At 40.6% G+C, this 14,085-nt stretch overlaps 3 pseudogenes; all 3 read right to left on the reverse strand.

The window, feature by feature from the left end:
- Nucleotides 1–3,936: 3,936 nt before the first annotated feature.
- On the reverse strand, nucleotides 3,937–7,011 carry LOC149161240 (disease resistance protein RPS2-like; annotated as a pseudogene).
- A 5,051-nt stretch (nucleotides 7,012–12,062) lies between these two features.
- Nucleotides 12,063–12,890, reverse strand: LOC149161241 (L-type lectin-domain containing receptor kinase S.4 pseudogene; annotated as a pseudogene).
- A 24-nt stretch (nucleotides 12,891–12,914) lies between these two features.
- Nucleotides 12,915–13,757, reverse strand: LOC149161242 (L-type lectin-domain containing receptor kinase S.4 pseudogene; annotated as a pseudogene).
- Nucleotides 13,758–14,085: the final 328 nt, after the last annotated feature.

A 14,085-nucleotide genomic window follows, 5' to 3' on the forward strand; every position in this document is an offset into this window, starting at 1 on the left:
ACTGAAAATGACTCAACAAATACACAAAAACATTTACAGTTCTTTGCACAATGGAGGCGGAATAACAGCAAGGAAAAGGGGTTTCAAACAGAGGTATACTGACTACAGGCAGCAAAATTCATGAATAGAACTGAAAAGAATGAACACAGAAACAAAAACTGAGGAACAATGCCTAGTCTGATCAGCGCACCTGTAACACAGTGAACTTGAAATGCAGCGCACCTACTACACTCGGGAAGTGCGCTGAATTTCAGATTCACAGAACAGAGACTGCGCTGGGCCAGAGATGAGACTTTGCTTGGGTTCCAGGTCACAGTTTGCAGTTCAGTTCAGGGATTTTGGCCGAGCAAGTGGTAATCAGTAAATCAACAACAGGGGTAGATCTAAGGAGGTTACTAGAGCCACCACAAAGGCAATTAGAGAGTTTGTAAATCAGTTGTTTAATTCATAAACAAAACCCGGAGATTGACTGAAGCGGCATTTATCTACTTTGCATTCGCATAGCAAATGCAGTTCGAAAGCTACCTGGCTCGACTTCAGGCTCCGTCTGTAAGTTTATAAAATAAACAACAAGGTAGATAAACAAACAACCTAGTCGCTCCCCAACGGAGTCGCCTTTTTGTTACAGGGAAAAGTGTCTACGCAGAACTGCTAATCCCACTAAGGTGTGGTGGCTACCTTAGAAACAAACAAAGTAAAGCTACTTTCATTTTTCCTTTATGAAATATAGATGAGAGAAGAATAAAGGAGACCAACCTCTGTCTTGCGCTTAGTTCCTAGTTCGATTCCTCTCTCTTCTGATAGTCCTTTGCTACTTGCTTCCTTGTACACCCAGCTTTACAGAGTACCTGTAGAATCAAAGTAGCATAACACTATACAAGAACATGGATCTATAATCATAAAAAATCTAGGATTAGATGTAAATTGATCATACAAATGCATAAAACATAAATGACACAAGAGTATGGAGGAAAACTTGAATAACTTTATTGATAATCAAGAAAGAGCCAAGAGAGTTACAGCCAGTTGTTCTGACCCAGCATCATCCTCTCAGCAGGTAAACCCTTCTTCACCTCATGCAAAGCTTAGATCACCCAACACTAAGATGTTGCCTCAAGAAACCAACAACAATTCCTTACAAGATGCAAAATTCCAGCCTCTGGATCTCTGGGATGAGGGATCCATATATAGATATCTGTAAGGGAGATGAGTCAGCTTGTGATTTGATTAGTGTCTTCCCTCTGATAGTTCTTGCTTCCACTTGGAGATTGATGATCTCTTACTCATCCTTGGTCGAATTCAGAGAGGCAAGTGTCACAGGAGAAGTTTCTGGAAGATTCCATGCTTCTCCACCTCGCGGATTGACACTGCCATTTGTCACTTCTCGCCCATCGCACCCCATAGAAGGGCTTTTTGAAATGCAACGCACCCACAAAGTGTACTTAGGTGAGATGCAACGCACTTTGCCTATGGAGCAGGTGAAATGATCTTGTTTTGACCAGTTCTGAGTGGTTTTTCATGGAGAACTTCTGGGAGAAGCTGTAATCAGTTGACCTTGTTCCTTTAGGGGTTAGAACAACACTTTTAGGGACTTAGGAGCCCTTGGTTTATGGACATTTTATGCTTGGGGTTGTAGTGCCCAAAAATATCTATAACAAAGGGTGCATGCCCCCTAAGCTTCGTTACATTCAGTAGACTACTCGCGGTAATTAGGTGGATGGAATGAAGGTTGAAGAGACATTCTCAACGCAAAAGGACCATTTAGAGATGATGTTTGACTTGAAGCTATGCTTGAATCAGGGAATGAAAGTTGGTAAACAGTGACAATTTTGCCTTCATGCGGGAAACACATCACTCGAAAGAGTGTTGAGACAATAGCTTCCATATTGTAAACATAGTCACGCCCAAGGAGTAGATTTTAATCTAACGGTCCTTGGACTACCATCACATTCAAGTGAATGGTTTTCCTTCTCAAAGTAATCGGTAACTTAGGAAGGATCCCTAACAGTAGACTGGTTCCTTTGTTAAAACCTGACAAATTCTGAGTAACAGGCACAAGCGATGGCGAACCAAGCACTTTCCAAGCAGTTGAGGAAAGGATACTCATTGATGCCCCTTCATCTATGATAGTGCCAGACATGATCATCTTGTAAACTTGTACTATGATCCGGAATGGTACATTAGACAGAAGGTGGGATCTTGCCAGCCGATTCCAATCGAAGGAAGTGACTAGACTACTTAGAGGGGGTATCGAATAAACGGTTGAAATAACCCCTTGAGTAGCGAGAACTGGGGTATTCTCTTCCTGTTGTGAAGGAATGCGTGGATTGCCCCCAAGTTCATCAGACTCTGAAGTAACAAAAAGAATTTGAACAGTATCGTTCTCACTCTATTTGGGAATGGTATCATTTGAAGGTGGATCTTCTGAAGGTAAAACTAGGTCAACTGCCATCTCGACCTGTTGACTTTGGTTCAGTATGGACTTAGAAGATTCACTTTCAGTGATAGGTGCTTCGATCGATGGTTGAGTTATGTCAGTCAAATTTTCAACTAGTAAAGGACTTGGGGAGAGTTTCCTGTATCCAGGTGGAAGTCGCTGCGGTGAAGCAGGATGGTTATGCAAGACTCTTTTGGCTTCATCCAAAAAAGGACAATGGGGAAGGGTATGGTCCCCTTCACATAAGCTACATGGAATTTTGACTCTTCCTTTCTGTCCACTATTACTAGTTGATGGTGTGCTGTCAACATGATCACCAGAGGTTGATGACACCTGTTGGTGTGAACAGGGGGACCATTCTCTCAAGATCCAAGGAATGCACGGACATTCTCGATGAAAATGGTCTCCTTTGAAAATTATGCATGGATGTCTAGGTTTGGAAATTTCAGTCTGTGGATTTTCACCGGATGCTGCATGGTTGCCCCCTTGCTTAACTGACTTCTTCTTCTTCTCCTTCCCTTTCTTCTTCTTCTTAGTCACCTGGTTACTAGCATCGCTACTTTCACCCAGTGAAGAGGAAGGAGGGGAGGGAGAAACAAATGAAGAAGAAGGCGAAGGGTTAACTTCAGTATCAACTGGTTGCTGATTTAATTGCTGAGGAATCACGGTATTTTGAACGACCAAGGTTGAGAATAGCCATACTAGCAGGCCAATTGTGGTTCTCGGAAGGGACAATGTGGCCATATATGGAGCACCAATATTTCCCCAAGAAGAAAGTGGACTAGGATTCCCCTCAAAAGGGATTCCTTGATTGGTGGAGTCCATTATCTCAACCTAAGATCAACGAAGGAACATGGATGTTATTCCGAATTTAATAAATTTTAATGACGATTTGACACAACTTTGTTTTTTCAATATTTAAGAGTTGAGAAAAAGCTAAAGATGACTCTAGTCCCCTACAATTTTTAATGAGCCTGAAGTGACAAGTGCTTAGATGGACCTTTTCTTTTAAGAAGCCGAAAAGGAACGAAAGTGACTACTCTGGAAATCGAGACAGAGAGATTACCAAACCAATCACAAAACTGCAATATACACCTTGGTGATAAATTAAAGAGAAATTACCAAGGACTTATGTACGGCAGCCAATCTTATTCATATTTGTTTTGGAATTTTTTTTTCTAAAACATTGAAATAGAGTATTTATTAATTTATTCTCTTTTAATCATTTAATAATTATATAAATTTGATTTTTTTATTAAATTTTTGACTCATATATAAATAAAGCCTTATTGTGAAATATAATTATATATATTCCCTTTATATACATATCTGATAAACAAACAAGTAATTAACAAGGATATATTGCTATAAATTTTAATGAAAATATAAAGAGATCAAATTTTTGATAACACAATTTTTTTTTGTAATTACATTATGTCAACTTTACATTAAAACCATATATCAACTTTACATTAAACATATAAAATTTCCAACCCTCTTTTATATTAAATTTTAAAATACACCGCAGCATCCCAATACAATTAATAATCTAGTGTAGAGAAAAAAAAAAGTTGAGAAAGTTGAGCTTTCATTTCATCATTTTCCCAAACGATGCTTTCCCACCAAACTGATTCTCCTCTCATTTGTTTTAAATTACATAGTTTCTCTATTCCTACTGGCAATTTCCTTAATAACGGACACCCCGTTATCGTCAATGTTTGAAGGTTGTGCAACGTTCCTTCATTCCATATATTTGAAGGCCCCGCTATACTCTCTAACATGGTTAGGTTGCGCAATGTCAATTCCCTCAGCATTGGAAAACTCCTACTACCAAAGTCCCTTTCCTTCGACTCATCACAATTAGATATATCCACTTCCATTAAATTGGGCAGCTTCCCCATTGAAGATAGCAGTGTCTCAGCAAATCGGCAATTATATATCTTCAAGTCTTTAAGATTGGGCATTGTTCTTTCATTGCACACATTAGATGGTCCTGCGAGACTCTCCAACTCGTATAGGCGATACAAAGTCAACTGCTCTAGCGCTGGAAAGCTAGCATCTGCACTCCCAATCTCCATGGCCGGAAACTCCCTTAATTGGTGACATCTGTGCAAATATAAGACCTTCAAGTTTCGGAAATCACAAATACAATTCGGTAAAGACAAGCCTCGATAATCAAATAGGCTTAATTCCTCCAATTTCCACATGTGCTTCATGGTCTCCGGAAGAACATCCTCTGCGACACCGAAGTCATCATCATCATGCATGTAGTTTAATTCCAAAATCCTCATGTCCGACCAGGGACCCAGTCTGCCTACTTCAATTCCTGCCTTTACCGATGCCCGTAGCGCCACCAGATTTGAGAAATTTGTGAGATCCTTTGCTCTAACCGTACAACTTGATTGCAGGCACAATGTGTTCAATGAAGTGAGTTGAAAAATACCATCTGGAATTGTCACTAAGCTGCCACACCCTTCTAATTTGAGATGCTTAAGCCTTTTAAGCACTCTTATTCCACTTGGCAATGAATGCAGGCTGCTACACCATTGAAGATTCAAAGTTTGAAGACGAGACAAATTGCATATGCTATCAGGCAAATCCCTCAAGTCGCGGCAGCCTCGCAAGCTAAGAAACTCAAGCTCTCCAAGTTGCCCCACTGATGATGGCAGCGAACTTATTTGACTGTGTGACAGTACAAGAACCCTGAGACACGGAAGGTTTAAAAGAAAGCCTTCGGGAACCTTTGACAAACTAATGTTCTCCATTAACCACAAACTCACAAGATTTGGGCAATTGAAATCCATTGGTAGATCACGAGCATCACTCCCAAAAATTGATATTCTTTTGCAGTCCTTAGTCTCTTCTTCAATAGGGAAACTCTGTACATGTGGACCTGCTGAAAATAACCAGTTCTCCTCCTTTTGGCCGATATATATTGCCGTGTCGCGAAGAACATCATGAACCTTTAAATATCCCGTCCTCCTAACTTCATAAGGATTGAACACTTCAAAATGCTCTACCAAACCCCTGCTTACCAGTACATCTATGTACTGACGCCCAATATCCATAAAGTAACTTGTCCCTGTAAGCAACCCTTCAGCGCGCCACATTACCACGAGCCACTCTACAGGAATGTGGTAGTCCTCAGGAAACACAGCACAGCATAGAAAACAAATCTTTAAATAAGGATCTGGCAAATCATTATAAGTCCATTTTAACTTTTGATACAGCTCTGCATCAATAGTCTCGTGAGTGATTGGAAAGGCGGGATCCGCATTTTTCATCATCATCAAAGCACGACTCCACTCATCATTCGTCTTTTTGGATCTCATCGCTGCAGCTACTACATTTATTGCCAACGGCAATCCGTTGCACTCATCGGCAATCTCTCTGGCTACTTCCTCCTCTATATTACTCCCAGTAACAACCCCATTCGTAAAAGCACTACTTGTAAATAACTCCCAGCCTTCCTCTCTGGACAAGGGATGTATGTTCACTGAGTACTCAAGCGCCCCCATTCTTGCAATGACATTTCTGTTGCGACTGGACATTATGATTTTGCTCGGATTATCATCGCCAAATCCGACGCCCACCTCTTCCTGTAGATCGATTGAACTCCAGAAGTCGTCCAATACGATCAGAAATTTCTTGTTACTCTTTCGGAGAGATGCATACAATCTCATCTTCCTTTCTTCAACATTAGAAGTTTCCTCCAGATTTAATCCCACTTCCTTAGCCATGGAAGCCTGCAATTCCTTAATCTGGAAGTCCTGAGAAACAGTAAACCAAAGAACGACATGAAAGATACCACTGACCTGCTTCTTGTAGGTGTTGTAGATGACTTTCAACAACGATGTCTTGCCAACTCCCCCCATGCCGTACACGCCAATCACGCGAGATTGGCAATGAGGGTCGGTGAGCCATGTCTGCAGCTGATCCTGAGCAGTTCGAATGCCGGACCCTTTGAAACCCGAGTCTGGCACAATTTGGAGCAGCAGGTCTGTCTGAGGTGCTGCAGTGGACACAAGCTGCGGAATCGAGGCATGTATTGAGCAGAACTTAGTGAACTCTTCAATGAGGGCATCATATGCATCCTTCCAAGCTCTAACTTGCGTGGGGAGGTTGAGGTTCCAGAGGAGGCAACAACAACGCTGATACCACGCTCTCTGTCCAGTGTCTATGTCGATTGGCCCGATTGATCAGATCTTCAGCCTCTCCAAGGGCTTTCTCCATCTTTGTTAACCATTTTTTCAATGGCTCCTCCAACATCTTCTGCTGAGCTTCAAACTGGTTGCGAATATTATTCAACATGTCCTGCACAGTGCTAAAGTCGGTTTCCAGAATTTCCCTGTTTCTCTCCAACCTTCTAACATCTTCCAACTTCTGGAAAATCGCAGCAAAAATGTTGCCTGTGACGTTGGTCGCCACTCCCCCAATAAAATTTCCTGCTATACCTGATAGAGGGACTGCCATAGCTGATACCAAAAGAATAACTAGCTGATACCAAAGGAAGAACCGGAATGGGAATTACTGGAAGGAAGGAAAGCGCTGAAAAAAATTGAAGGACGTGGAGCAAAGTTAATCCCCGTAAGTTTGACGTATTGTTATTGTATTTATTGTCATTTAATTGACTTTAATGAATATAAATAAAAAATGACAATAATTAAATTAGTCCATCCATTTTGATAGAGTTGCAAAAGTAATCTACGTCTACGGAATAAAATTTAATAGAGTTGCAAAAGTAATCCACGTCTACGGAATAAAATTTAGTGGTCATTAGTGGTAGCCCCTTCGCAATTCTCACAAAAGAGAGTTGGTTGTCATTTTTACTTTGAAGTAGATGAGAAACGGATGGGTGTGGACAAACGACAACGAAATATATTACGGTCGATTTTGATAAGATTATCCATCTACTCGTTTAGGTTGACCAAAACTTAAATCTATTCATTTTTATTTAATCATTAATTGTTTTTAATTAAAATTATTTTGTTTTTCTGAATTAAAAAATATTATTTTCTAATTAAATTTTTTAAATTTATAAAAATTTATATGATATTAAGTGTAATGTTTTTAAATAGAATCTAGAGAATGTGAAGGTGAATTGCATAATAGATATGTAGGACGAGGTAATTGTTGAATTATTTCCCTGTTTTAATTTCTAATAAATCATTATCTCTTCTTTTTTTAGCATGTAAAAAGCTATATTTGTATTAATTAGATGGGCCATGTATATCATATTAGCATACATTTACAAGAATCGTCATAATACCCAGATAATCTTGGTTGTATGTTTAGTCAGTTCCAAAAAAAACCTTATACAAGCGTGTACATTACAATGTGAAGAAATCAAATAAGAGTTGCATATGGGAATAAGTGTATAAGAGATAAGAAATCAAATAAGAGTTGCATATGGGAATAAGTGTATAAGAGATAAATTAAACCAGATAATTCCATTAGAAAAGTTAGTGATGAAACCATATCAACCCATATTCATAGTGATTCTTATAAAAGTTTCTATTTCTCCCTTTATTGCGATTTTTCTTGTAATATACAAAAAACAAAATTGTTACACAAAAAAATAGATTATAGACAATTTGCATATACCATCCATGAAACGTGAATGACACTGCCCCTATACTCTTATCTTCCATAACTATATCCATCTGCACTTCTCCCATGTTTCCTTATAGGCCTTTTTTTGAGATCTCGTCCGCAATCTGATTGTGTTCTCTGCTAGTATGATTGATTGTGTTCTATGCCAGTATGATTGATTGTAGGTCTCCCTAGCTGAGTCTAGAGACATTCAATTCTCTTTAACCAACCAAGAAGAGCTGATTGTTTGATTGGAGCCTTACCTTTTACATGGTCCAAAATAATCTTTAAATCCCCATATATATGGATCTCAGGGATATTGAGAAATTTTGCAAGCCATAATATGTCCCAAAGAGCCATAGCCTCAGCCTTGTTATTTGATCCCAGGCCAGCATTCCAATGTGCTTTGTATTGTGAATCCTTTGACATTGCTATCCAGAATCCATAGCCGCCCCACATACATTATTTTGTGTCGGGCCATGTTTTATTTCAATAAATCAAATTTTATATAAAGTCAATCATCATCCTTATTTTACTTTACATAAAAATTCAAAATACCAAATTAAATAAACGAATAATCACTTTTTACACATATTAATTACTTAGAGTTGTTTTATGAAGTGTGATACTCGTGATTTAAGAAATGATATTTTTCCTTTATAAATACACATAACCTTCCTAGTTGTTTTGACATTGACAACTTTTTCTTCAGATAAATTGAAAAACATATATTAATTTGTATCATATCTAAATTGAACAATATATATTAATGAAACTTATATTTAATATTGCCCAAGCAGACTCTCTTATCCAAGATCTAGAGCATAGGAGAATTCTGGCATCCTTCTTGCCTGACCAACTAAGATGGGGAAAGAACACCGAAGGTAACTTTAACCTCAAAGAAGGTAAACAGGCAGTAACATGATTTAACTATCTAAATCCTGATCAATTTTGCAAGAAACTGTGGCAAAGCCCCCACTGGATGAAAATAAATTTATTCATCTCGCTAGTGCATCAAAGGAAAATCTTAATTTGGGAGAATCTCCTAAAAAATGGCTTCACTGGACCATCCAAATGTTACCTTTGTGGCTCAGAAGAGGAGACGATGGATCATCTTCTCAACCTCTGCCCTTTCACCTCCATCGTGTGGGAATGGGTGGCCTCAATCTTTAGACAAATAGATAGGGACAGACTCAGCATCTCCAACACTTTGAAGAATTGGAGGAAAAACTTCTCAGGGAATGAAATCATTAATGAAGCGTGGACTCTAGTTCCAGGCTTTGTCATCTGGAATGTTTGGAAAGAGCGCAATAGTCGAATCTTCAAGAAAAAAGCAAGCAAGCCCCAACACATAATTGACCAAATTTTAAGGCAACTCAAAGACACAGTCAAAAGCCTGTTAAGGACACTTCCTTAGGACCCTCCTCTACCCCAAGATGTGAGTATTCTACTACAATTGGGTCTCCAATCCATAAGCCCACAGGGCATAATCAAGGGAGTGAGCCAAATAAATGCAGATATAAACATTTGGAAGCCTCCTCCTTATGGTTTCCTAAAGTTCAATATAGACAGAGCATCTAAGGGCAACCCAGGGTTAGCTGGCTTTGGGGGTGTTATCAGAGATGAACAGGGTCAAATAAAGAAGATCTTTCATGGCCACTTGGGGAAGGCCACTAATAACATGGCGGAGCTCATGGCCCTAGAGCGATGCTTGGAAATCTTGGTAGATTCAAATTCGCATAATGTAATCGTTGAAGCAGATTCAGAGTTGATTATCAGAGCGGCCAAGAAAATATGCAATGGCATAGCACCAGATAGAGTGTCGAAGCATTCAACACATATTTCATTAAAATTGGAAATATTTTATTACAAGGACATTATCAGAATTTAGCTTTTTGGTTATTTTGAAATTCTAAATCCAATATTTAATTCCAAATATAATTAAGTATGTGTTATTGGAGGCTTTCACAAGTCTTTCATCGTATCTACTCCCACCTACAAACCTTAAAAACTGTAAGCTTTGTCCATGTAAAAAGAAAAGCTAACATGTTAGCGGATTGTTTGGCGAATGAAGGAGTAATCAATAAGGAAAGGGATACTCGGCATGCTTGGGAATTGTTAACCCCAGGCAAATTGTTAGAGGATTGTCTCTGTCAGGCGGGAAAAGACATGGAGCTATGGATTGATAGGATGGATCGAAGAGGATTAGGGGACAGGCGAGAGGATAGGGAAACCTCAATTGTCCCCCTTTTTTGGCTGCAGTTCGAAGATGGTACTGGCCGTGGTCCAAAGATCATTATTCCATCAGATTTATGGAGAAGGTTGAGATCAGCGGAGGAAAACCAAGGATGCAATGGCGTGAGGACCGACTCTGGAAGTGCTGCAGGTTGGATCGTCCTTTGACACATCGATTAAACGGAGTATGGAAGAGAAACTAGGAGGAAGGAACGAGAACCGTCTGATGGGTTTGATCAATGGTCATCGCTTGGCAGAAGAGCGTGCAAGTTAATTCGTGAGGGGATAGTTTCTCAAACCACAAGTTGTATTTTGGGCAGATCTAAGTGGTATCTAATATTTCGAGGAAGGCCCTCGATTCCACTCCTCAAGCGACACGTAGCAGCGGGGAGGAAAGAGGAAACCGCTTTATCGAGTGGGTAATCCTCAAGCTACTTGCCCAACCGATATCGGCGTGGACCGTTGGATCCACGACGGGTTGATCAACAGTGGAGGTTGATCATGCATGTGGTGTTCAGCGATTCGGACCCAAAAAAGTTTAGAGAGATGACCTAAGGTTCTCTTCAGGTCTGTAAGAAAGGTTAATGTGTGGGATTGATGGTGGCGCGAAGGAAGCATGTGACCCTTGGATCTTGGAAGGTCGGGTCGCATGGTCTTTGAGCCAACAAGTTTAATGAAGATTAAGGTTGGTCTTTGGTTGCAGTTTTGGGGGCCTATGACGGGTCACATCTGGCAGTATTGTGGGCCCCGGATTTGAGGTGTTCAGGTCTTCTTCTGTTTCACGACAGCACGACTAGCAGGTTTCCTGCTCGCTATATGTCCAAAGTGACTGGTATCAACTCCTCGATTGTCTTGTTCAGGTTTTTCATGGTTTCAGATGTTAGGTTCGAAATTCGGCTTGCCCAGCTGCGTGATGAACTCTCATAGAGCTGGTGCGACTCCATGTAAATTATGTGAACTCTCACAGAGCTAGTGCGGCTCCATGTAAATTATGTATCTTGGCTAGATTAATAGAAGGTCCCACTCTTACTTAGCAAAAAAAAAAAGAAACTTATATTTAATATTAAAAACAAAAAGTTAAGAAATATAAGAAGATGTGTTAGTTTTATGAATAATCATGTGAGTTACATAAACATCAAAATAATGTTATTGTGATCACGCTCATTATTGTTATTGAGAGGTCTATTATTATTATTGCAGTCTTTACACAATACAATATAAATCTACCAATTTTTTTTCTTTTAAACCAATAATATAATTATCAAAAATTTTATTTAAAAAATTATTTTTTTATAAATGAAATAAAAAACAGAAATCATTTTGACATGTGAATAAGTAAATATAAACAATTTTTAATTACTATATAAGTATTTTCATGTAATTATTCTGCTATCAAATACGTTTTCCATAAAAAGCAAGTACTAAACAGGCCCTACCTACCTATTACACTTGTTATTGTTATTAAAATCAGATATTTTTTATTAAAAAAATATATCATAGGAATTGAACATAAAAGTTGTATTCCACCCTGCAGACGCATTTAGAAAAAGGAATTAATAATATAAATTATGAATTCATTTGGAAAAGAGCAAATAATAATATGAATTATGAATTTTTACTCCTACTAAAGGATTCACGGTTTAGGAATATGCACATTATGATATGCATGCACACATTAGATACATAGATTAAATTCATTTTTCATGTGGTAGGATTGAGAATTCTAAACTGCATGTTTACTTATTTGGTTCAATTGGACTTCTAAACTAGAATTGGACTTGTAGTTGAGAATTCTAAACTACAGAGGTCGAACTGAGCCATCCGGATTGGGAGTGCCAGCACAGCTATTAACCCTAAACGAATCCATATGGACGTCAGGGATGTCAGGGATAGGAGCTTCACCTTCCAGTGTTTGACGCACCTGCTGTATACTCAGCCTCCTGTCCTCCTCGGAAAACGTATAATGGTTAGGCAACGTCCCAGCAGAACGGCTATTAATCTTAAACGAATCCATATGGACGTCAGTGAGAGGAGCTTCACCTTCCAGTATTTGACACACCTGTCGTATCCCCGGCCTTAACGTCGGTTCCGTATTGGAACACAATAATCCCACTTTCAACACCTTATCCATTTCGAGCTCCTCGAATTCATTTCCCAGCTTTAGATCTACCGCTTGGATAAGACTCGCATGGCCGTACATCTCCCACACCCAGTCAACCAAAAACAACCGTTCAATGCCCAAGGTCAGGTCCATGGCTTTCCTCCCGTACACCACTTCCAAAAAAAGAAAACCAAAGCTGAACATATCCGAGCTCGGAGTGGCCTTTGCCGTCTTTATGAGCTCCGGCACTATGTACCCCACCGTTCCCACCAACTGAGTTGTTCCAGGGTTCTCGCTGTGTTCATACAGCCGGGCGAGCCTGAAGTCCCCCAGCTTCCCATTGAGCTCCGAATCCAACAGCACCTTACTCGACTTGATGTCTCTGTGGATGACCTTCTTTTGCCAACCTTCGTGTAGATATGCCAGGCCCGCCGCAGCACCCTTCAAGATAGCGTATCGCCGAGGCCATGGCAAGATGGTCCTTGGGTTGCCAAATAGGAGTTTATCGAGGCTACAGTTTGGCATGTAGTCGTAAACAATGAATAGCTGTTACTGCTTCCTGCACCACTCGAACCACCCGAGGAGAGGAACCAGGTTCCTATGCTGCAGGCATCCCATCGTCGAGATCTCTGCGACGAAACACTTCATTCCCTCGTTTAACTCCTTCGTTATACATTTCACCGCCACTTCCAGGCCGCTTCCCGTGAGAACGCCCCTGTAAACTCTGCCGAAACCCCGCGCGCCCAAAATGTTTTCATCCCAGAATCCATTTGTGGCGGTGTCGAGCTCCTTGTAACTGAATCTATGTGGCCAGAACTCATGCTCCCATTCTTCTATTATTTCTCTGTTCTTGTATTTTATGAAAAACACGGCCGCAACTATCAGCAAGAAGAGAACAACGGCCACTCTAACGCCAGCTATCCATCCTCGACTGGGACGCTTGGAATACATTTTAGCAAAGGAAGGGAGACACAAGATATCTAGGGGGTGCGCCATGCCTTCTGTGTTAAAGCTCCACGCGAGAATGTAATGGTCCTCAGCCAAAGTCCCCGTAGCCGTGGAAAAGCCAACGAACATCTTCTCTTGCAGAACGCTCTGCAGATCGATTTTCTGAGATATAAGCGGCGTCTGCGGTCTGGGCAAGCCGTCCAACGTTATGGTAACGTTGATCTGGCTTTGCAAATGGTCGTAATCGATCCAGGCCTGTATGTTGCGTCCGCTCTTGAGGCTGATTCTATGGAACTTCTGCGCGCCATTCCAATAGCCGGCAGTCTCGGTTTGCAGTGAGATGAGGCTGTTAATGTTCACCCCCACGTGGTTGTCGCTTGGGTCATCCATATCCACACTTTGGACCGTATCTGTAATGCCTCGCAGGTTCGTGCGAAGGCGCATGCCCCTCTCACTTGAAAAACGACTAAGTCATGAAAGTGCGGTGGCTCGAACTTGCGAAGGCGCAGTCACATATGCGCGCGGAGATAGGAGAGCGCCCGCACGGTTATAGGGCGACTGGATAGCTCGCCCCACACACAAGCCGACCGAAGGGTGGATTGAGCAAAGCCGACGGCATAAAGGCTTGAAGACACAATGGTTGGGCGATAAAGGGGTCGGCCATGGAGATGGTCGCCACATGGAATGATGGTATAAACTCTTGATTGAGCACACTCATTTGACAACAACAACTTCACATTCTCTTCGCACATCTCAAGTGCGCACAAGAGGA

This window comes from Pinus tabuliformis, chromosome 5_2, assembly GCF_031772625.1.
Source record: "Pinus tabuliformis cultivar Carrire ecotype Pingquan chromosome 5_2, CPIR1, whole genome shotgun sequence".
NCBI lineage: Eukaryota > Viridiplantae > Streptophyta > Pinopsida > Pinales > Pinaceae > Pinus > Pinus tabuliformis.